The sequence below is a fragment of the Squalius cephalus genome (assembly GCF_949319135.1).
Source record: "Squalius cephalus genome assembly, chromosome: 8".
NCBI lineage: Eukaryota > Metazoa > Chordata > Actinopteri > Cypriniformes > Leuciscidae > Squalius > Squalius cephalus.
The window spans coordinates 1725607-1749050 of record NC_137129.1 but is presented as its reverse complement, the minus strand read 5'-3'; the positions used below and the strand labels follow the sequence as shown (position 1 = coordinate 1749050).

Sequence of the window (23444 nt, the reverse complement as noted above, 5' to 3'; positions counted from 1 at the left end):
TGTTTTGATAAAGCTGTTAATAATCCGAGCATTGGGATTAAACCCTGTAAATGAGGCAGGAGCTGAGTCTGATCTCATCTGTCCAGATGAACGAGCAGTGAACGAAAGACAGTCTTGACTGAAGATGGTCAGGCGTTTATGAATATAGGAGTGTCCATGGTGCGCAGGGAGTTCAGTCAGATGTTTGAAGGTGCTCTTTGGGGTCGGGATTTCAAACAAATTTAGAAAAGAAAAAATCCAAGGCACTCTTCTTCAAAATTATTTAAAAAGCCTTTATTTTACTGGCTATTTCATAATAGAAAAATTAAAAGACATAGGGAGAAGCAACCCACGCGTAGCGGCGCAAACAGTCTTCATCAGGGTGTGCTTTCCAAACAAACAATTTACCCGTTTGTGTGTGCTAATTACAAACACCTGAGTGACATGGTGAGTTACCACATGAAGCGTGCCAAAATAACACATACAGAGAGAGTCCACTAGGTGGCCACATTGCGAATCAAATCCCAAAACAAATGTACAGTATATACAGAAAAAATGATCACAAAAAAGGACTGAAATCTATTTCTTCGGGGTACACTGTGGCCTGTAAATCGTATATATAGAATGTTTCTCTCTGTAAACGTAATTTTTATCGGTCACCACACCGAATATTCTTTTTGATCGTTTCTAAACCCTCATTAGGCCGTCTGGATTGCTGTTGTGCACATTTTGGAAGTGTTTTGCCATAGGATATAATCCAAATTAGCTTTTCTAATGGCATTTCTATGCTCCGACACTCTGTCTTTAGCCCTATTCGCACAGGATAAGTATTACCTGGTGACCTCTAGTAATTTGTAATAATTGCGGAGGTCGTCTGTTATCTTAATCCCGTGCGAATCGGCCATGTCTGTAATTTGTAAAGTAAAAATTCCCCCGCAAATGACCTACCATATTTCGCCGAACACCGAGGTCCTGTGATAATATTAGCCTCGTGCGAATCGGCATCTCTGTGATTTGGCGGGGTCGTTTATAATTTTTTCAAGGTTTTTGTTTCCTGTGCGCTTTTTTATCCAGCTTTCGCGAAGAATGGAGGCTGCATTGTGTTTTGATAGTATTTTGGGTGCTGGGTCGCTATAGACCATGATACGATATACAATCTGCAGAAAAAGAAAGCTGAAAACCATCAGAAGAGCAAAACAAAAATAATGATTAGATGGAGATGGATGACATATAGCAGCATGTGGTAAGGAACATTCTTCTGTTTATGATCATACAGCTAGACCTATAATAACAAGACATTTCCAAGCAATAGCCTATTGACATCCTATGCGGGAGATAAGTCAGTAATTTCGAGTAAAATCACAGGCTTCGTTTATCCCATGCGAATGCGCCACACGGAATTCAGATGTGGGTGGGTAATTTCTAAATTACACGAGGTTCCCAGATAATTCTAATCCAATGCGAATAGAGCTTTTGAGACGTCGCTTGGTCCGGCCTACATAAAAACATTCACATTTACATGATAACCTGTATACCACAAAAGTAGTAGCAATTAATGAATGCTTTTATGTTATACGTCGTATCTGTCTTGAAATTACAAGTCGTATCTGTCTTGAAGGTACTTACCCCATTTGTAAGTACCTTTTTACTTTCTGTACTGCCAAGTAATCTGTTTTTTTGTCAGAAAGATGACTAGGTACTAGCCTATCACGTAATGTGGGAAATCTCTAAGCTAATTTTTGGAGGTGCACAAACACTTCTCTAAGCACAGGTCACTCTTGGTAAGATTCCAGTTTGAGTGTATAATCCTTTTTATGGGATTGGCCAAAAAGCTATATTCTGTCACAAAATAAGCCTGATTTTGTAAACAGGATCGTTTTTTATTTTTCTGGAGTAGCTCTGATCTAGGAATAGACTGGGATTTCTGGTAAGCGTTATGCACAAATTGTGTGATAGCCCCTCTGATTAGACATGACTTTAGCTTGCACTTCATTTTCATTATCAGTATCACAAATACGTCTAAGACGTTGGAACTGGCCAAAAGGTATGTTGTTTTTGAGCCTATTTGGGTGGAAGCTACAGGTATCTGCATTTAACATAGTGTTCCTATCTGTTGTTTTACGATACACGGTAGTATGGAGCTTCCCATCTTTACCATTAGAAATGGTTAGATCTAAAAAGTTAATAGTCGTTTTGGAATGTTCCATGCACAAATTTACATTCCTATCATTATTGTTCAAGCGATCATGAAATTGTAACAATTCTTCATAAGAACCACACCATATCAAGAGAATATCATCAATGTACCTCCCCCACCATTTTATCTTGTCATTGGTGCTGTTTACGTGGACAAAATCCCTCTCTCACAAACCTAACAAAGGTTAGCATAGTTATAGGGGCAAAGCATGCACCCGTTGCAGTGCCCCGAACCTGAATGTATAGTAGGTCTTGGAAAAGGAAAACATTATTTTGTGAGCTGAATGGTCATGTGTTTAATAGGAAGCGTACCGTGGTCATTTCGTCTGCCGGAAGCTAGTTATTTTAGTCGATAAAAGTTTTAAATATGGATATTGATCTTACACGAACACATCGCTTCACTTCAGAAGGCCTTTATTAACCTCAGCAGAGCCGTGTGGAGGACTTTAATCATGGATAGATGCACTTTGATGGACTTCAAAACAGAAACAACCATTCACTGTCATTATACTGTACAAATTTCTCTGATTTTTGGGTTAGTTTTATTGTTTTATTTTTGTGCCAAAACTCTCCCCTGAAGCAATTGCCCCTATTTTCCTTAATATTATTTTTGATATTGATATTTCTGGTTTGGTTATTGTTCCTTTTTTTCCTCTTTATAACAGAAAATTAAAATCTAATATTGGTTGATTTGGTGGTTGTGTTGTTGATTCTGGGACAGAAGGTTGGGGAGGGGGAGGGGGATATGTGGCGCATGCACAAACTGTGGTAATATTGGCAGTCAGATATTACCGACCTTGGTAGTTCAGACTTGCCAAGTTGGACTCAGGAGATGAACTCTCGAGGACTGAAGTCTGGATATCTATACATTTTAAACAACAATAAAACAGATAGGAAACTCCCGCACACTATCGTAACTTGCAATTTAAAAATAATATTTATTAACGCACAACGTTTCGGTCACATCTACTGCAGTCAGATTCACCCGTGTTCACTCTGAAGGAATCACTCACATTGGCTGTGCACTTGTAATGACAAATCAAGGATGTTAAGAGGCTAAAAGCAGGTTTAAAACTTGCCCCATTGAAGTCAACAGGGTGCAAATTTTAAAAAGAGGATAACACGGTGTAGGCAACACCGATTTTTGTCGTTGTTCTCTGTACTGACAGCACTCCAAATTTACAAAAAAATGAGCTCAATGTTAAAATTGACCGGAGTTCTCCTTTAAGCAAAAGAAAAAGAAAATGATATAGGTTTGAAAAACCTTGAGGGTGAGTTAATGAAGACATCATTTTAAGTGAACTAATCCTTTAATGGAACCCCGCTCCCTGAAGAAGGGAACGGAGACATTACGTCAGAACTGATTGACACATTGAGATCTCGCCTGAGAGCCCAATCACCTTCAATTAGTAACTAAAACAAGCCAATGCACACTGGCGAGCAAGATTTGGTGGTTAGCCACTCCCCGTACATACTGGTATTTAACCCCCTGAGGTCGGCAATCACGCCGGCGTGATCTGCTCGCTTTTTTCCTTATCAGTGCAAAAGAGACTCAAAATACTCTTTTGATTTTGATTTTACATGCCTGTACTTGTGTTAAACATCAATCGATCCTGTTAAGTGTGTATTTTTTTGTGTATACTCACAATAAAAACAATGTGTTGTGCTTTGAATTCTTTGAAGCTTGAATTCTCTTCTTTTTAATGAAGTAATTTTTATAAAAAACAAATATTCTCAGTTTATGTAATATGTATGAAAAGAGAGAGATGTCAGTTGTTCTCATCTCATCTCATTAAGTTTTAATGTGACCCCGCCCACGGAGAGCACGCGCAAACGCAAATGTGAGGCGATCCATGCACACCTGTGAATGCCCACATCAGCTGGATAACACACACCGCGAGTTCACTTTCAGACTCATGTACTTTACGACGCTGTGAGGAATAATACTATCTTGATAATAATCCTGGAAAATTTACCTCAGAAGTTCTGGAAGTTTCATTTCGAGGAGCAACAGATCCAGCTGAGGAATAGGTCAGTTCTATATTTGCTTTGTTCTATTTGCAAGTGTCTGTACACGCAAAAAGACTGTTTAAATATGAATCGCGTTTCTGTGTGTGAATGAATGAACTTCTTTTACCAAATTATGTTGCTATACTGAGATTATACTGCTATACTGAGTAAAAATCGACTACAAAAATTTGATAGATTATAAAGTTTTTACTGTAAAATACTGCCACATCAAATAAGCTTATAATGTTGCCAATTTCTGCTCATATGTTATATATATATATATATGTTTTGTCATCATCTAAGATCAAATAATCATCTAAGATGTTATTATAGTGTTTGTTCCAATGTAGGCGACTAATGAATTCAAACTAATGAATCCTTAACTTTGAAATACGTATGATAAAATGTATACTTTAGTTTTTACAAAGAAAGATTACACTGGAAATATTGTTAAAATTTTAATTGTTGTAATTGTATAACCTTTTTAATAAAATAGCAAAAATATATACAAGGATAGATGTAAACAAAATCTTAAAAGGTCAATATAAACCTTCTCTTTAAGAAGTGTTCTCTTTATTGTGTTTTAATAGTGACACATTTGGGTAGAGAATATATTCCAAAACTTTCTGAAAATACAGTATGAGAATTAACTGCACAATTACTAGAAATGTTTACCTTGGATATTATACAATTTGCAAGCACAATTTGTGAAAACAACAACAACTGTGTTTCCAACTGTGAACCAATTATATATATATATATAGTCCTTGCATTCTTTCCTGTGGCTCAGTCACACACCTGAATGAAAGGCTCATTATGTATGCAGCTCCATTATGCGGGGGCATTGTCTCCCTCAGGTGTGAACCACTCAATATTCATGATGGTGTTGCATTGTTGACGCCCCTGCGCATATTGTATTGATGTAGAAAACAGAAAAACAAAGATAAGTAAATACACAACCCCCTGAACCAAAAGGGTTAAGAATCAGGTTAATTTAAAACCCTTACAAACCTTTACTGAACGTGCACTTGTAACAGAGATATATATATATATAGTGTGTGCGCACATCTCCACTTGCTAATAATGATCTTTTAAATATTCACACTGAAAGATGATTGGATAGAATAAGGGTTAACATGGTTTCCTATTGGCTGGCTGGTTCTCTGTGCACCCTGTGTCGCAACTATCAGTTCACGTGTGGAAGGCCAGAAATAAGTCGTGTGATTGAGAACTCTGTAATTCCAACCCGTTCTCATACCCAAGGCGTCACTTTCAACCATGCTTCAATATCTGACGCTCAAAGCACCCTTTAGCGTCCATATGAGACGCATAACCCTACCACAGACCTAAACCTACCCATAACCGAAGCGTCACATATGGACGCTAAAGGGTGCTTTGAGCGTCAGATATTGACGCTTCCGAAAGCGTCAGTTACATGACGCCTAAACCTACCCATAACCGAAGCGTCACATATGGACGCTAAAGGGTGCTTTGAGCGTCAGATATTGAAGCATGGTTGAAAGTGACAAAAAGTGACGCCTTAGGTATGAGAATGTGTTGGTAATTCTGTCTGTAATGATCTGTCAATGAAATGTGTGATATATGAGCAACAGCATATTTATTAGAGACCAAGCAAAGTGTTATACATTGATGAAGAGTGTGAAATGTGTGTTTTATTATAGCGCCAGCACGAGGAGTGTCATATGCAGAATTATTTCAACTCGTTACACAATGTTTTCTCAGGTACATGTTATGTTTTGATTTTGTGAGAATGCATTATTTTAAACCATGGTTTATACGTTTTAATTTGTTCAACTGTGTTGCAGCTATCAGTTCACGTGTGTAAGGCCAGCGCACCGGCGCGAGGAGTGTCGAATGCTGAATTTTCAACTCACTGTTACACTGTTTTCTCAGAGAATAAAATTGATGGTAGAAGATTTCTTGAAGCAAGAGTTTTATTGAAAACGCAGAGAGGACTTTTCAGAGAGACCAGTTACACTGAAACTCATTTATCTTAAGGATAAAAGGTGCATAGGCAAGATGAAAACAATGAAAAAGTGCAATATTAGAATTGCTCAGAAAACAGAAGTTTGGTATTTTGCTTGTAGGATCAGTGGACTGTGGCGTAACATCCTCTCATTCCACTTAATCTGGCAATGAAATCAGAAAACCATTAAGGCAACATGCATATAATATAAATAGTACAAATGTCTACACACCATCTCTCTCCATTTATTGCTCACCTGCAAACACCTCAACCTCACACAGTGTGAGATATTCATTGCGCCCAGGTATAAAAATGTTCACATATCGGCCCTTAATAGGATTAAACTTAAATGTTTGAGTGTCTCCAGCTGGGATGGACACAACAGTCGCAGCCCTGTGAAGCATATTAATATTCTTCCGTCAAAGGCAAGTTTGTATTAAAAGGATTTATTACAAGTAATGTTACTCATTCTCTAACCACTTGTGTAATTAAGAGAGAGACAATACTTACAGCGTATTATTGTTGCCATTATTTTCCAGGCAGTTGCCGATACGGATCTGAGCTCCATTTATCCTCTCTGGAACAGCATCTCCACGATTAGTGATGCTAACTCTGGTTACCTCGTAGGCTTCCCCCAAGTCAACTCTCCACCAGGGGTCCCTGTCCCCGTTAGTATGACTGCATGACCCACCACTCATAACTGAATTCATGTTGCCATCGACAGCATTTTGAGCTCCTGCTCCATAGTATGTGGAAGACTGGACAGCTGTGGCTCCAAGAGCAAGATTCCCTGTATAACAATAACTTTTTTTTTGTACTTATACTTTAGTTATTAAAGTAAAAAAAGATAAATCCCAATAAAATGGACAAATGAATGCTAATCTATGTAATATTTTTACACGTTTCATCACAAATCAATGTCCATATAACTTTATTTGTTGTACATGACTGTACAATATCCCTTAAATGTTCGTCTTGCAAGGAATTTTTTTCTCGGAAGCTTTGCGTTTATTACAAGCACATCAAATATTTCTACTCATTTCAATATTTTGTCAAATGACTTCTTTTGTGGCTAGTAGCCATGTAGTAAGCCGGGGTCTTGATCACCCTGTCGGGTTTATTTTGCGATAACATCCGTCTTGATGTACATTATCCCTTATTAGCAACCAAATGTTAGTAAGAATTTTACACATGCGTTATTAACATTGAAAGTAATGAACACTCACTTGGGCCACAAGTGTACGATGATTTGTCCAAATCTGTTAATAAAATAATAACTGTTATACACATTAATAAGTACATAAATTCTATCACAGAGTTTCCAAACGTACCTCTGGAATCAGCGACACACGGCCCAGTAAAAAGTATTAGAAATACAACCACACGTATGGCCATCCTGATAGAAGACATGACATCTCATATCAGCATATGAAAGAATCATTTTCGATTTCTCATTTAAACAAAGAAACATAAATTGCTAATGTAATGATAAAATAGTATAGAAGAACCTCATGACTTAAAGGGAGTGTAATGTGACTAACCTGACTCAGTTCTTCGGTTTTTAAATGCCTTTGCAGAGTTTGCTGTATTTTCATTTTATTTTATCTCATCTTGCTATGATCAAAACAGCACCAATGCTATATTTTCTAAATGTCATAAATTAACAAACAAGTATTCATTACGTCAATGAGCTCATTATATCTGCATTAAATTACTACATTGTTTAAATGAATACATTTTTAGCTAACTGTGACTTAGCATATACATTTTCTTAGTACATTTACATTTCTGAAATGCATAACTTAGTTACCTCTGATAACAGATCAAGTTGTATTATGGACTCATGCACGTTCTGTAAAGCTGCTTTGAAATTATGTGTATTGTGAAAAGCGCTATACAAATAAACGATTGACAAAATTGGACAATTTTAAGGGGTAGCAAAAAACATTCCTGTACTTTTCAAAACTGCCGCTACTGTAATTGGTGGCTCTTGATATGAGATTATCTATGAGAAAAGTTAGAACCATTTCAACGCAACATTTTTGAACTGGTGGTGGCGCTATAGAGTTTGTCCTGGACACTCCAAAGTTTGTCAAAATTACTTTCCTTTACCATAACAAGTTTGCCAAGTTTCAAATTTTTCCTACTTACGGCTGCCATTGACTCCCATTAGGGAAAAATAACAAGAAAACTAATGGATTTGAATTATGTTAGAGTGTAGATTGAAGAGTGTAGAAACATTCAACTCACCTGGAATTCATCAATGTATCAACCTCACAGAAGACCTTCACAATTCAGCAGTTATCTGCTTTTAAACAAAATATTACCGTCACGGAGTGGTGCAGAAGAGGAAAAGGTGTCAAAAGTTCCAATACAAACTGTTACTAACAATTAGTGATGAGAATCTCATTCATTGCGTCTGTCACGTGACAAGTGAACGAAAGACTAGGAAGGTAAAGGTATTTTTGACTGCATTATAATGATTTCTTAACTCAGAATATGATCAAGATTGCACAGGTGGATGTGTTCGGGGAACTTGCCTGTTAAAAGTATAACATTTAAAGCCCCTTAAATGAACAAAATGACTCAGAGATTCACTAATTTTGATGAACAAGAGAGTCAGTAAAATGATCCAAACTTCACATCACTACTAACAATACAGTGCAAACAGGTACAGACAGACAGGAGATACACATACCTTAAATACAACAGAGATCAGAGCAGGACTGACAGAACAGACTGACCTTAAATACAAACACAGATTCCACTGATTAACAGAACACAGGTGAGACAGATGACAATAATGACTAAACAGGTGATACAACTGAACTGATAATGACGGTAACCGTAGAAACAAAGGAGTGGCGGGAAAAGAACAAAGGCAAACAGGAACCAATCAAAACTCAAACTGAAAGTCCAAACAAACGCTGACACGTGACAATTATGTTTTTATATAAACAACAAATAGCAATTGTTTATAAACTATTACTATATTTATTTGTTATCCACTATATTATTCATGTATTATTCCTGTCAAAACATTTCAAACCAAAAATGTGCTATTAAACATAGATATAAATATTGATACGAACCAGCAGTGTGAAGAAGGTTTAGTTGAATAATTTTGTGCTCAGAAATGATGCTCTATTTATTGTTGAATTAAGTTAAATTAATCTGATATCTGTAAAATAAACTTCAAGTGGATCCATTACAAAAGAGTCCCCATTTTATAAGCTGTAACCTTTACATGTCCTCCTACAATATTAGTCTTGGTTAATATGAAGTTAACTTTGTTTGCATATATTAAGTCTTTCTATTTAATGGAGAAAATCACAAAAGTGTGTAATTAAGGTTATTAATTTATGAATTATAAATGTATTTAGACAATTATGATGTGATCATTTCCATGTTTAACCAAGACTAATATTGTAGGAGGACATGTAAAGGTTAGGGTTACAGCTTATTAAAATGGGGACTCTTTTGTAATGGATCCACTTGAAGTTTATTTTACAGATATCAGAGGGTTGTTCCATAAAAGACGCTTAGAAAAGCGGGGATTAAACTCCAAAACCGGACTTGAATGAGCCTAACAAATAAGTTGGGGCTAAAGTGGTTCCATAAAAGGTAACTGAAGTTCACGCAATCTCACTAATTTGATCCAGGTTTATCAAGTCTAGATAATTGCGTGTGCACGCGTTTCTGAAGCAGCCCTAGAGGTCGATCGTGGATCAAATTGATCCACCATCAAACAGCGTATATTTTGTGCTGTTTTATGCGTTTGTGATATGTCCCCCCCCCCCCCCCCCCCTCAGTGCAAAACTTACATTTTACAGTTATATTCTCCATCTGTAAATGTTAGAAAGTCATGCAAATGTATCCATTTTGCTGCTAATCTTCATATTGAACGAGCGCTGCTGCGCGCATGCGCGTCAAATGAGCGCAATAATTCTGACTAAAATATACATTTTGCTTGGAAAATTAATACGCAATATTTTATAACACTAGAAATATCTTCTAATTATAATAATTTATCTTTAGGATGTTGGATACGTTGCAGTGAACTTCTAGCGAACAGAAGTACTTCAGTGAACAGAAGTAGCCTAATTCAGGGAAGATTTTTTTTAAGATACAAAATATATAAAGATACAAAATATAGTTTTGGGTATAGAACCTATGCTACTTAATAAAGATGATGTATACTTATTTAGAATGCTGAGAATTACAGCTATTAATGCAATACTTTTTTGGAGAAAGCAAGAATCCTCAGTTTTAAATGAGTAGATTTAGTTTCTAAAGTACACTATGGAGAGGATAACATGAAATTAAGAGCAAATGTATACATTTTGAAAAGATATGTGCAACTCTAAAATCAAAGAATATTCCATAAAATAAAGGAATATATTAGCCTACATTAACTACATTTTTATATAACCCTCCCTCCCTTTTATTTATAGTTATTTGTTTTTGTTTTTTTATAAATTTTTATTAATATTTATTTATTGTTTTTTGTCTTTTCCCCCCTTAAATCATATGTAAAGTGTCTAACTATGTACTTTTTGGTTATTGTTCTAATCATGTGTTTTTTAGGCTATGTGTTGGTGGGTATTATCACAAAAGAAAAAAAAGTAGAAGGAAAAATAAATAATAAATGAATATTTATTGGGGGAAAATATGATGTCTTTAAAGGAACTGTCCATTTGTATAATTGTGTTAAATGTGTTTGAATTGAAAGCCACAATAAAGTACATAATATATATATATATTTTTATGATAGCAATAACTGTAAAGGGACTATTGTAATGGGGTAAATCAAATGTAGGCTAATATACTGTCAATTACTAAGCTCAGATTCATCTTACCAGTTAAAATTTATACTGTGCTTTTGTGATTATTTATTTTTAATTTTGTGATTTTAACTTCTGCTTTAAAAAGCTTTTTTTTTATATATAATAATCATAAACATGTAATACAGCTGCCAAACAAAACCAGAGAGAAATGTATTCATAAATCTTTAAAACAATCTAATTAAATCTTGGGCACAAAACATTCAGCCAGTAAAAAAAGAAAACCTGTAGTATATATAATGCATTTATCTATCTATATATCTATATCTATATCTATATCTATCTATCTATCTATCTATCTATATATATATATATATATATATATATAGTGTCTAATTTATAATTGTAACCTTATTTAAGTTGATTTTCTGTATAATGTGTATTTTTTTTTGGACTAATAGTGGTTAATAAAGTCCAATAATGGTATGAGAGAGTGTCAGTGGTAATATCATTGTGTTCTTGTCGTCAGTGTTAGAGGATCAGTGTAACAACTGAGGCTTAGCTTGACAGTTAGCCTGCCCTGGACCAGGCTAGTTTCCCAGCATAAGTTGCCGGGGGAACTGAGTTTGAACTATTTTAAGTTTGCTTTATGAAACAGAATCCACCGACAATAAGTCTGACTAACCAAAATAAGCCTGGCTTGTATTCTAATCTTGTTTTATGGAACAGCCCCCAGATTAATTTAACTTAATTCAACAATAAATAGAGCATCATTTCTGAGCACAAAATTATTCAACTAAACCTTCTTCAGACTGCTGGTTCGTATCAATATTCATATCTATGTTTAATAGCACATTTTTTTGGTTTGAAATGTTTTGACAGGAATAATACATGAATAATATAGTGGATAACAAATAAATATAGTAATAGTTTATAAACAATTGCTATTTGTTGTTTATATAAAAACATAATTGTCACGTGTCAGCGTTTGTTTGGACTTTCAGTTTGAGTTTTGATTGGTTCCTGTTTGCCTTTGTTCTTTTCCCGCCACTCCTTTGTTTCTACGGTTACCGTCATTATCAGTTCAGTTGTATCACCTGTTTAGTCATTATTGTCATCTGTCTCACCTGTGTTCTGTTAATCAGTGGAATCTGTGTTTGTATTTAAGGTCAGTCTGTTCTGTCAGTCCTGGTCTGATCTCTGTTGTATTTAAGGTATGTGTATCTCCTGTCTGTCTGTACCTGTTTGCACTGTATTGTTAGTAGTGATGTGAAGTTTGGATCATTTTACTGACTCTCTTGTTCATCAAAATTAGTGAATCTCTGAGTCATTTTGTTCATTTAAGGGGCTTTAAATGTTATACTTTTAACAGGCAAGTTCCCCGAACACATCCACCTGTGCAATCTTGATCATATTCTGAGTTAAGAAATCATTATAATGCAGTCAAAAATAATTTACAGGGAACATAATTACTTTACCTTCCTAGTCTTTCTTTCATTTGTCATGTGACAGACGCAATGAATGAGATTCTAATCACTAATTGTTAGTAAAAGTTTGTATTGGAACTTTTGACCCCTCTTCCTCTTCTGCACCACTCCGTGACGGTAATATTTTGTTTAAAAGCAGATAACTGCTGAATTGTGAAGGTCTTCTGTGAGGTTGATACATTGATGAATTCCAGGTGAGTTGAATCTTTCTACACTTCAATCTACACTCTAACATAATTCAAATCCATTAGTTTTCTTGTTATTTTTCCCTAATGGGAGTCAATGGCAGCCGTAAGTAGGAAAATGATGAAACTCGGCAAACTTGTTATGGCAAAGCAAAGTAATTTGACAAACTCTATAGTGCCACCACCAGTTCAAAATGTTGCATTGATATGGTTCTAACTTTTGAACCATTTGATCTAGAAAAATAAAACGTAGTACACCTGATTCCTCTTATGATGCTGATCACATTAAACCTCTTATATCAAGAGCCACCAATTACAATAGCGGCAGTTTTGAAAAGTACAGGAATGTTTTTTGCTACTCCTTAAAATTGTCCAATTTTGTCAATCGTTTATTTGTATAGCGCTTTTCACAATACACATAATTTCAAAGCAGCTTTACAGAACGTGCATGAGTCCATAATACAACTTGATCTGTTATCAGAGGTAACTAAGTTATGCATTTCAGAAATGTAAATGTACTAAGAAAATGTATCTGCTAAGTCACAGTTAGCTAAAAATGTATTCATTTAAACAATAGTAATTTAATGCAGATATGATGAGCTCATTGACGTAATGAATACTTGTTTGTTAATTTATGACATTTAGAAAATATAGCATTGGTGCTGTTTTGATCATAGCAAGATGAAATAAAATACAATGACAATAAAGCAAACTCTGCAAAGGCATTTAAAAACCGAAGAACTGAGTCAGGTTAGTCACATTACACTCCCTTTAAGTCATGAGGTTCTTCTATACTATTTTATCATTACATTAGCAATTTATGTTTCTTTGTTTAAATGAGAAATCGAAAATGATTCTTTCATATGCTGATATGAGATGTCATGTCTTCTATCAGGATGGCCATACGTGTGGTTGTATTTCTAATACTTTTTACTGGGCCGTGTGTCGCTGATTCCAGAGGTACGTTTGGAAACTCTGTGATAGAATTTATGTACTTATTAATGTGTATAACAGTTATTATTTTATTAACAGATTTGGACAAATCATCGTACACTTGTGGCCCAAGTGAGTGTTCATTACTTTCAATGTTAATAACGCATGTGTAAAATTCTTACTAACATTTGGTTGCTAATAAGGGATAATGTACATCAAGACGGATGTTATCGCAAAATAAACCCGACAGGGTGATCAAGACCCCGGCTTACTACATGGCTACTAGCCACAAAAGAAGCCATTTGACAAAATATTCATTTTGAGTTGAATATTTGATATGTTTGTAATAAACGCAAAGCTTCCGAGAAAAAAATATTCCTTGCAAGATGAACATTTAAGGGATATTGTACAGTCATGTACAACAAATAAATACACTGCTCAAAAAAATTAAAGGAACACTTTGAAAACACATCAGATCTCAATGGGGAAAATATCATGCTGGATATCTATACTAATATGGACTGGGTAATGTGTTATGAACGAAAGGATGCATCATCGTTTGATGGAAATGAAAATGATCAACCTACAGAGGATTGAATTCAAAGACACCCCGGAAATCTAAGTGAAAAACTGATGCAGCAGGCTTGTCAATTTTGCTGAAATTTCATTGCAGCAACTCAGAATGGTTCTCAGTAGTTTGTATGGCCCCCACGTGCTTGTATGCATGCCTGACAACGTTGGGGCATGCTCCTAATGAGACGACGGATGGTGTCCTGGGGTATTTCCTCCCAGATCTGGACCAGTGCATCACTGAGCTCCTGGACAGTCTGAGGTGCAACCAGGTGATGTCAGATGGACCGAAACACAATGTCCCAGAGGTGTTCTATTGGATGTAGGTCAGGTGAGCGTGGTGGCCCTTCAATGGTATCATTCCTTCATCCTCCAGGAACTGCCTGCATGCTCTCGCCACATGAGGCCGGGCATTGTTGTGCACCAGGAGGAACCCAGGACCCACTGCACCAACATAGGGTCTGACAATGGATCCAAGGATTTCATCCCGATACCTAATGGCAGTCAGGGTGCCATTGTCTAGCCTGCAGAGGTCTGTGCGTCCCTCCATGGATATGCCTCCCCAGACCATCACTGACCCACCACCAAACCGGTCATGCTGAACGATGTTACAGGCAGCATAACATTCTCCACGGCTTCTCCAGACCCTTTCCTGTCTGTCACGTGTCAGGGTGAACCTGCTCTCATTTGTGAAAACCACAGGGCACCAGTGGCGGACCTGCCAATTCTGGTGTTCAATGGGAAATGCCAATCGAGCTCCCTGGTGCTGGGCAGTGAGCACAGGGCCCACTAGAGGACGTCGGGCCCTCAGGCCACCCTCATGAAGTCTGTTTCTGATTGTTTGGTCAGAGACATTCACACCAGTGGCCTGCTGGAGGTCATTTTGTAGGGCTCTGGCAGTGCTCATCATGTTCCTCCTCGCACAAAGGAGCAGATACCGGTCCTGCTGATGGGTTAAGGACCTTCTACGGCCCTGTCCAGCTCTCCTAGAGTAGCTGTCTGTCTTCCTGGAATCTCCTCCATGCTCTTGAGACTGTGCTGGGAGACACAGCAAACCTTCTGGCAATGGCACGTATTGATGAGCCATCCTGAAGGAGCTGGACTGCCTGCGCAACCTCTGTAGGGTCCAGGTATCGCCTCATGCTACCAGTAGTGACACTGACCCTAGCCAAATGCAAAACTGGTGAAAAACAGTCCAAAAAGATGAGTAGGGAAAAAATGTCAGTGGCCTCCACCTGTAAAACCATTCCAGTTTTGGGGGTTGTCTCACTGTTGCCCATCTAGTGCACCTGCTGTTAATGTCATTAACACTAAAGCAGCTGAAACTGATTACCAACCCCCTCTGTTACTTAACTGACCAGATCAATATCCCAGGAGTTTAACTGACTTGATGCTATTCTCTGATTAAAAAGTGTTCCCTTTATTTTTTTTGAGCAGTGTAGTTATATGGACATACTGACTTGTGATGAAACGTGTAAAAATAGTATTACATAGCTTAGCATTAATTTGTCCATTTTATTGGGATTTCTTTTCTTTTTTTTACTTTAATAACTAAAGTAGAAGTACAAAAATTGTTTATTTTGTTATACAGGGAATCTTGCTCTTGGAGCCACAGCTGTCCAGTCTTCCACATACTATGGAGCAGGAGCTCAAAGGGCTGTCGATGGCAACATGAATTCAGTTATGAGTGGTGGGTCATGCAGTCATACTAATGGGGACAAAGACCCCTGGTGGAGAGTTGACTTGGGGAAAGCCTACAAGGTAACCAGAGTTAGCATCACTAATCGTGGAGATGCTGTTCCAGAGAGGATAAATGGAGCTCAGATCCGTATCGGCAACTGCCTGGAAAATAATGGCAACAATAATAAGCTGTAAGTATTGTCTCTCTTAATTACACAAGTGTTTAGAGAATGAGTAACATTACTTTTAATAAATCCTTTTAATACAAACTTGCCTTTGACAGAAGAATATTAATATGCTTCTTCACAGGGCTGCGACTGTTGTGTCCATCCCAGCTGGAGACACTCAAACATTTAAGTTTAATCCTATTAAGGGCCGATATGTGAACATTTTTATACCTGGGCGCAATGAATATCTCACACTGTGTGAGGTCGAGGTGTTTTCAGGTGAGCAATAAAAGGAGAGAGATTGTGTGTAGACATTTGTACTATTTATATTATATGCATGTTGCCTTAATAATGGTTTTCTGATTTCATTGCCAGATAAAGTGGAATGAAAGGATGTTACGCCACTGATCCTACAAGCAAAATACCAAACTTCTGTTTTCTGAGCAATTCTAATATTGCACTTTTTCATTGATTTCATCTTGCCTATGCACCTTTTATCCTTAAGATAAATGAGTTTCAGTGTAACTGGTCTCTCTGAAAAGTCCTCTCTGCGTTTTCAATAAAACTCTTGCTTCAAGAAATCTTCTCATCAATTTTATTCACTGAGAAAACAGTGTAACAGTGAGTTGAAATAATTCAGCATATGACACTCCTCGTGCTGGCGCTATAATAAAACACATTTCACACTCTTCATCAATATAACGCTTTTCTTGGTCTCGAATAAATATGCTGTTGCTCATTATATATCACACATTTCATTGACAGATCATTATAGACAATTACAGAGATCTCAATCACACGACTTACCGCTGGCCTTCCACACGTGAACTGATAGTTGCGACACAGGACGCACAGAGAACCAGCCAGCCAATAGGAAACCCTGTTAACCCTTATTCTATCCAATCATCTTTCAGTGTGAATATTTAAAATATCATTAGTGTAAGAACTGATTTTCCTGTTAAAACAAAGCTCACCCTGCAATAACGCCATAAAATGCACCCTGGACAGCAGATAACAAAGGCAGAGCACAGAACCTTGTCCTGCCCAAACTTATCTCATTGTCCCCTTGTTTGACTTCAACTCATCCCCCCTCTCCCTCCTCAAGGAATGTCTATTTAACACATATGGTGTATCTTGTGAATGTTTTTCCTTTTCATGTTTGGTGTCATTTTAAAGGGCACAGTGTGATTGGTAGAATAGTCTTAATTTCATTGCAGTCATTGGTTTAATGAAAAAGATTGAGAACTTAGGAGAATCATGTATCTCTCAGGCTGATATCTCTTTGCGATATCTCAAGAAACCAGGTGCTACCCCCCTGGGGTACATGGATTGACCCAACCAACTCTAAACAACATTTGTATAACCCCTGTTGTTCTGGTCTGGTATTTAAGGTGAGGGAATAGAATACACTTTGGGAATCTTTTACCAGGATCATCCCCCACACAGTAATGCATGTCAGTATTTTCCTGTTGGAAAATCCTGACACATTACTGTGTGTCTTTGTCAGGAGAACATTGCTTACTTTTAGAGTCATCTTTGAGTAAATGATGTCATGTATTTTCTGAATTGGCTTTTAATCATTTACTTCTGTAATTGGCATGATACATTTTTACCTGAAAAATAAATGTTAACCTTGATTTATTCTGTATTCTTCTGAAATCATTATTTCCAGTAGATTAATGTGTAGTCTGGTGTTTCCGCAAATCTTTGTCCAGAATAGATCAAACTGAAGGCACTTTGAATGGACCATGGGGCACATCTTAGGAAGACCTTCTGATTTCTGACTATTCCCTGACTTAGCATGTTGTATGCTGCAAATATTATATAAATTACACCTATGGGTCTGTAGTGTGCGGCCGCATAGGGTAAAATATTTGTACTGCACCCTCTGACTATTTCAGGACTGGCTAGTTTGTGATCGTGAGCGCGCAGTCGCAACGTGACGTCTCAAAGCGACACTAGGTCCGTAATGAACGAATAATTGAAAGTATGGGATAATCAGAATAATCAATTCATTAATCAATTCAATAATCAATTCATTAATTCTAAATTAATTCATAATCAATATTTATGATTTATTTTCATTTGAAATTGGAGTCAGATTACGCATAGAGCTAAAGTAATACTAAAACTAAGTTCCAATAAATTAAGTGAACTTCACTGGATCGCTGAAAAGACATACACGCTTTAAACCTTCGCCAGGCCGTTGGATTCCGTCGTTGGGCCAATGGATGGTCCTTACAAGAGCTTACGACTGATGTACAGCACCGGCCGCTCCTCACCCTCCTGGGACAGGACCGTGCCCAGCCCTCTGTCCGACGCGTCTGTCTGTAGGATAAAAGGGAGAGAAAAGTCAGGTGCAAGAGCGGTCCGCCACACAGAGCAGCCTTTATCTGAGTAAAAGCCTGCTGGCACTGTTCCGTCCACTGAACCATATCTGGTACTTCCTTTTTAGTTAGATCAGTCAGCGGGCTGGCGAGGTCCGAATAATTAGGTACAAACCTTCTGAAATATCCCGCCAGCCCCAGGAACTGTCTAACCTCCTTTTTGGTCTTTGGTCTTGGACAGGTCGCAACTGCTGCTGTCTTATCAATTTGGGGACGCACCTGTCCATGACCTAAGTGGAAGCCCAGATATCTAACTTCCACACGCCCAACTGCACACTTCTTCGGATTGGCCGTGAGCCCCACCTTCCTCAGTGTCTTCAGGACAGCCCGCAAATGCTGCATATGACGCTGCCAATCCCCACTATAGATGATGATATCATCCAAGTAGGCAGCGGCATATGCAGCATGCGGCCGGAGAATTCTGTCCATCAGATGCTGAAAGGTCGCCGGAGCCCCGAACAAGCCGAAAGGAAGAGTGCCAAATTGGTGTAATCCAAATGGCGTTGTGAAAGCTGTTTTTTCTTTGGACATAGGAGACAAGGGGATCTGCCAATATCCCTTTAAGTCCAGTGTCGAATAAAATCAAGCAGTACCTAGCCGATCAAGCAATTCGTCAACCCTTGGCATTGGATAAGCGTTGAATTTCAACACAGCATTCACATTTCGGTAGTCCACGCAGAACCGTACCGAGCCGTCGGTTTTAGGTACTAAAACTATCGGGCTCGCCCAGTCACTGTTGGACTCTTCTATTACCCCCATGTCTAGCATTGCCTCTAATTCGCTTTGAACCACCTTTTTTTGTGTTCTGGCAAGCGATACGGCCGGCTGCGTACGATCATGCCCTGCTCTGTCTCAACGTGGTGCTGAATGAGGTCCGTCCAACCAGGCAGGGGCGAGAACACATCAGCAAACTCTGCTTGTACCTTTTTCACATCAGTGAGCTGGGAGGGTGAGAGGTGGTCTCCACCAGGGGCCAGGGCGAGAGATTGAGTTTTTAGACTCGCATCTGGACCGAGATCCTCCTCTCCGCTCACCACTGTCGCCAGCATCACTGATTCTACCTCAGTCCATTTTTTTAATAGGTTGAGGTGATAGATTTGATGTGCTCCGCCCCTATCTGTTCGAGCTAACTCATAGTTGAGATCCCCAATTCGCCGTGTGACCTCGAAGGGTCCTTGCCACTTTGCGAGTAATTTTGAACTAGAAGTAGGGAGTAATACAAGCACTTTATCTGCTGGTGCAAATTGACGAAGTCTAGCCCCCCTGTTGTACAGCCGACTCTGTTTGTCCTGAGCCTGTAACAAATTCTCCATTGATAGCCGCCCCAAAGTGTGGAATTTTGTTCTCAGATCCAGGACATACTGAATTTCGTTTTTACTATTTGAAGGTCCGTCCTCCCAAGTCTCTCTAAGGACGTCCAACACCCCACGGGGCTGACGTCCATAGAGAATCTCTAAGGGGGATAACCCCGTGGAGGCTTGCGGGACCTCCCGTACAGCAAACAAGAGGGGTTCTAACCACTTATCCCAATTTTTGGCGTCTTCTTGTACAAACTTTCGAATCATGTTTTTCAATGTGCGGTTAAACCGTTCGACCAGCCCGTCAGTTTGTGGGTGATAGACGCTGGTTCGAATCGATTTAATGCCCAATAATTCGTAAAGTTCGCAAATTGTATGTAACATAAACGCCGTGCCTTGATCGGTGAGAATCTCTTTCGGGATTCCCACCTGGGAGATTAGTTGAAACAGTGCGCTCGCCACGCTCTTAGCGGAAATAGTGCGGAGCGGCACTGCTTCAGGATACCGCGTTGCGTGATCCACCAGGACTAAAGCAAAGCGGTGTCCCCGTGCTGACCGTTCTAATGGCCCGATGAGGTCCATGCCAATTCGCTCGAAGAGGACCTGCATTAAGGGAAGGGGGCACAAAGGTGCTTTTGGGTTGGCCCGGTGGATTCACCAACTGACATTCACGACAAGACGCGCACCACTTGTGCACATTCTCGTGAATGCCCGGCCAGAAAAATCAGGCCATGAGACGGTTTAGTGTAGCCGTTTGTCCTAAATGCCCGGCCATTGGATTGCTGTGAGCCGCCTGGAAAAGCATTTCCCGGCGGCTTTTAGGTACCAACAACTGAGTTGTATCCTGTTTTGATTGGGTGTCTTGGGTCACCCGATACAACTTATCTTTTAGAATTGTAAAATAGGGATAGGAGAGCGGTTGGTCAGGATGGAGCAGCTGGCCGTCGATAGAGCGGACCTGATCAAAGGCATGTTTCAGCGTTTAATCCTGAGACTGCTCCAGGGGAAAATCATCGCGCTCTGTGAGAATGGTTTTTTCCAGAGCGCTCTGTTCCCTTGAACCAGCTCCCAGCGATCCCGGCTCAGCTTCGCCCACCTGAGCAACCGCCTCCTTCCTCGTCTCTTTCTGCCCAAGAGGCATCCGCACATAAATACCCCAATAATTTATTAAATGCTGGCCAATTGGTTCCCAGAATTAGCAGATGCCGGAGGTACGGATTAACCGCCACCTCTACTCTATGCTTTTGTCCCCTAAATTGAATTTCCACAGGCATTATGTGTCCTGTTCCTGTGCCTCGTCTGCAAAGTTCTTCGTCTGGATTTCGTCAGTTTCTTCGTGTCGTCTGGATGTTCCACGGTTCCTGGTTTTTCACTCGAGCACGCTGATCACCGCACCACCACCGGATCGCCATCTCGTCCATGCTTCATTTCCACCTGAGTGTTTGTCCCTGACCTGTGTCTTCATCTGACCTTTATAATAAACTAAGTTTTACTTGCATCTTGCATCCTCCTGTTATTTCCTCACAGAACGATCTGACCTGACCATGGATGCAGCAAGCACGTCCCAGATCAACGACTTCATCGCTCACAGTATCTCACGTATGGACCAACAAGAGGAGAGCATCTCGGGCACAGGTCATGCGGTGCAAGCACTCGTGAAGCAGGTGTCCGAGCTCACCCAACAGGTACAACTTTTATGGACTCCCACTGCGCCCCCCACGCCGCCCGTTCCCCCACCACCAGCACCTGCTGCAGCAGAGAGCCCAGAGCCACGCCTACCCACACCAGAGGGATACTCCGGCGAGCCTGAATTTTGCAGAGCGTTCCTCACGAGATGTTCCATGCATTTCGCCTTACAGCCACGCACTTTCCAGAGTGAACAGGCTAAGGTGGCATTTGTATTAACCCTGCTGTCAGGGAGAGCAGCGCTTTGGGGAACGGCGGTGTGGGAGAACGGAGACAACTGCTGCACCTCGTTCCAGGCACTCTCCGAAGAAATGAAGAGAGTTTTCGATCGTGCAGTGGCGGGTAAGGAGGCGGCCAGATTACTCGCCGAACTGCGACAGGGAGAAGGCTCCGTGGCGGTCTTTTCCATCCGGTTCCGCACCCTGGCCGCAGAGTGCCGTTGGAACGAGGAGGCGCAGTGGGATATGTTCCTGCATGGGCTGGCTGACCGCGTTCAAAGGAGATTTATGCTTTGGACTTACCGGAGACGCTGAACGGACTGGTGGAACTTGCTCTGAGAGTTGACGCTCGACTGAATCGTGTGACCAGATTGACGTGTCCCAGCCGTCCACAGCCCAGCACGGAGGACCACCAGCCCGGTGGTGCGAGTGCGGTCAGCCCCGCATTCGACCACGAGCCCATGCAGGTGGGGAGAGCTCGGCTTTCCCGGGAGGAGAGGGAAAGGCGGAGATCCCAAGGACTATGTCTGTACTGTGGCTGGGCGGGCCATTTCATCCACTCCTGCCCGGTAAAAGAGCAAGCCCGGTAGTAAGTATGAGGCTACTATCGGGTGGGATCTCCGCCGAGAAGACCTCATCACCATCATCGACCCTCCTCCCGGTAAGACTGAGATGGCGAACATCGACGCACTGCACCAACGCACTACTGGATTCGGGAGCGGAGGGTAATTTCATGGACTTCAAACTTGCACTTAAGCTTCAGATCCCCATCACTCCTCTCTCGCACCAGATTACTGTCAACGCACTCAATGGTCAAGAACTTCCCCGGATTACACACTCTACTGAAAGCATCACCCTCATCACTTCTGGCAATCACACAGAACTCATTTCATTCTTGCTCATGGACTCACCACTTGCACCAGTGGTTTTGGGACACCCGTGGCGACACCCGTGTCGACTGGAGCACTAACACTGTTTCCACATGGAGTAACCACTGTCATGAGTCCTGTTTAGTGTCTGCTTGTCCCTCTGTGTCTGGTTCTGTGTTTCAGAGTGAGGCAGCGGATTTGTCTAACGTGCCCGCGGAGAACCTCGACCTGAAGGAAGTGTTCAGTAAGTCTCGTGCTGCTTCTCTCCCTCCACATCATGACTGTGCGATAGATCTACTGCCAGGTAAATCTCCGCCTAAGGGCAAACTTTACTCTCTTTCTGTTCCCGAGAGGGAGGCCATGGAGAAATATATTTCTGATTCTCTAGCCTCTGGGTTCATCCAGCCTTCCTCTTCTCCTGCGTGGGCGGGGTTCTTTTTCGTTGGGAAGAAGGATGGTTCTCTGCGACCTTGCATTGATTACCGAGAGCTGAACAACATCACGGTAAAGAATTCTTATCCTTTGCCGTTGATGTCTTCAGCTTTCGAGAGGTTGCAGGTAGGGATGTCAATTTTCACAAATTCCCATGATCGATCGTCATTTAAATTAACGATCAATTAATCGATTAATCGTTAGCTTTAATACTGCGATATGCGTCTACTGCAGTGGTGTATGGCCAACAGCATGACAGGGTCTGCAAATGCTGCTCAAAACGCTGTTCCTCACCAAATCAATGAGAATGGTTTTAAATATAAATAAAGGGCTAGTAGGATTGTAAAATGTTTCGATGTGATTGATAATTAAATTAATTATTTAATAATCAAATATAACTACTAATACAACGTGTCACCAACGCCGCCTCATATGCGGTTAGAATGTGTGACTTGTGACTTTAGTTGCTCTTCCTGGAACAACTGCACGCGCTGAATGAATCTGCTACCGTTAAACTGGAGCACTTTGCTAGCACGTTATTTATCTAAAAGAAACACATCCTATATGAGATTAATC

At 40.0% G+C, this 23444-nt stretch overlaps 1 long non-coding RNA gene across 1 annotated transcript; it reads left to right on the top strand.

The window, feature by feature from the left end:
• The first annotated feature begins 12576 nt into the window (after positions 1 to 12576).
• Positions 12577 to 15736, top strand: LOC307162585. The gene is made up of 3 exons (XR_013821941.1): positions 12577 to 12637; positions 13524 to 13588; positions 15723 to 15736. It is a non-coding gene; the product is annotated as an uncharacterized lncRNA (long non-coding RNA).
• The last annotated feature ends 7708 nt before the right edge of the window (positions 15737 to 23444 follow it).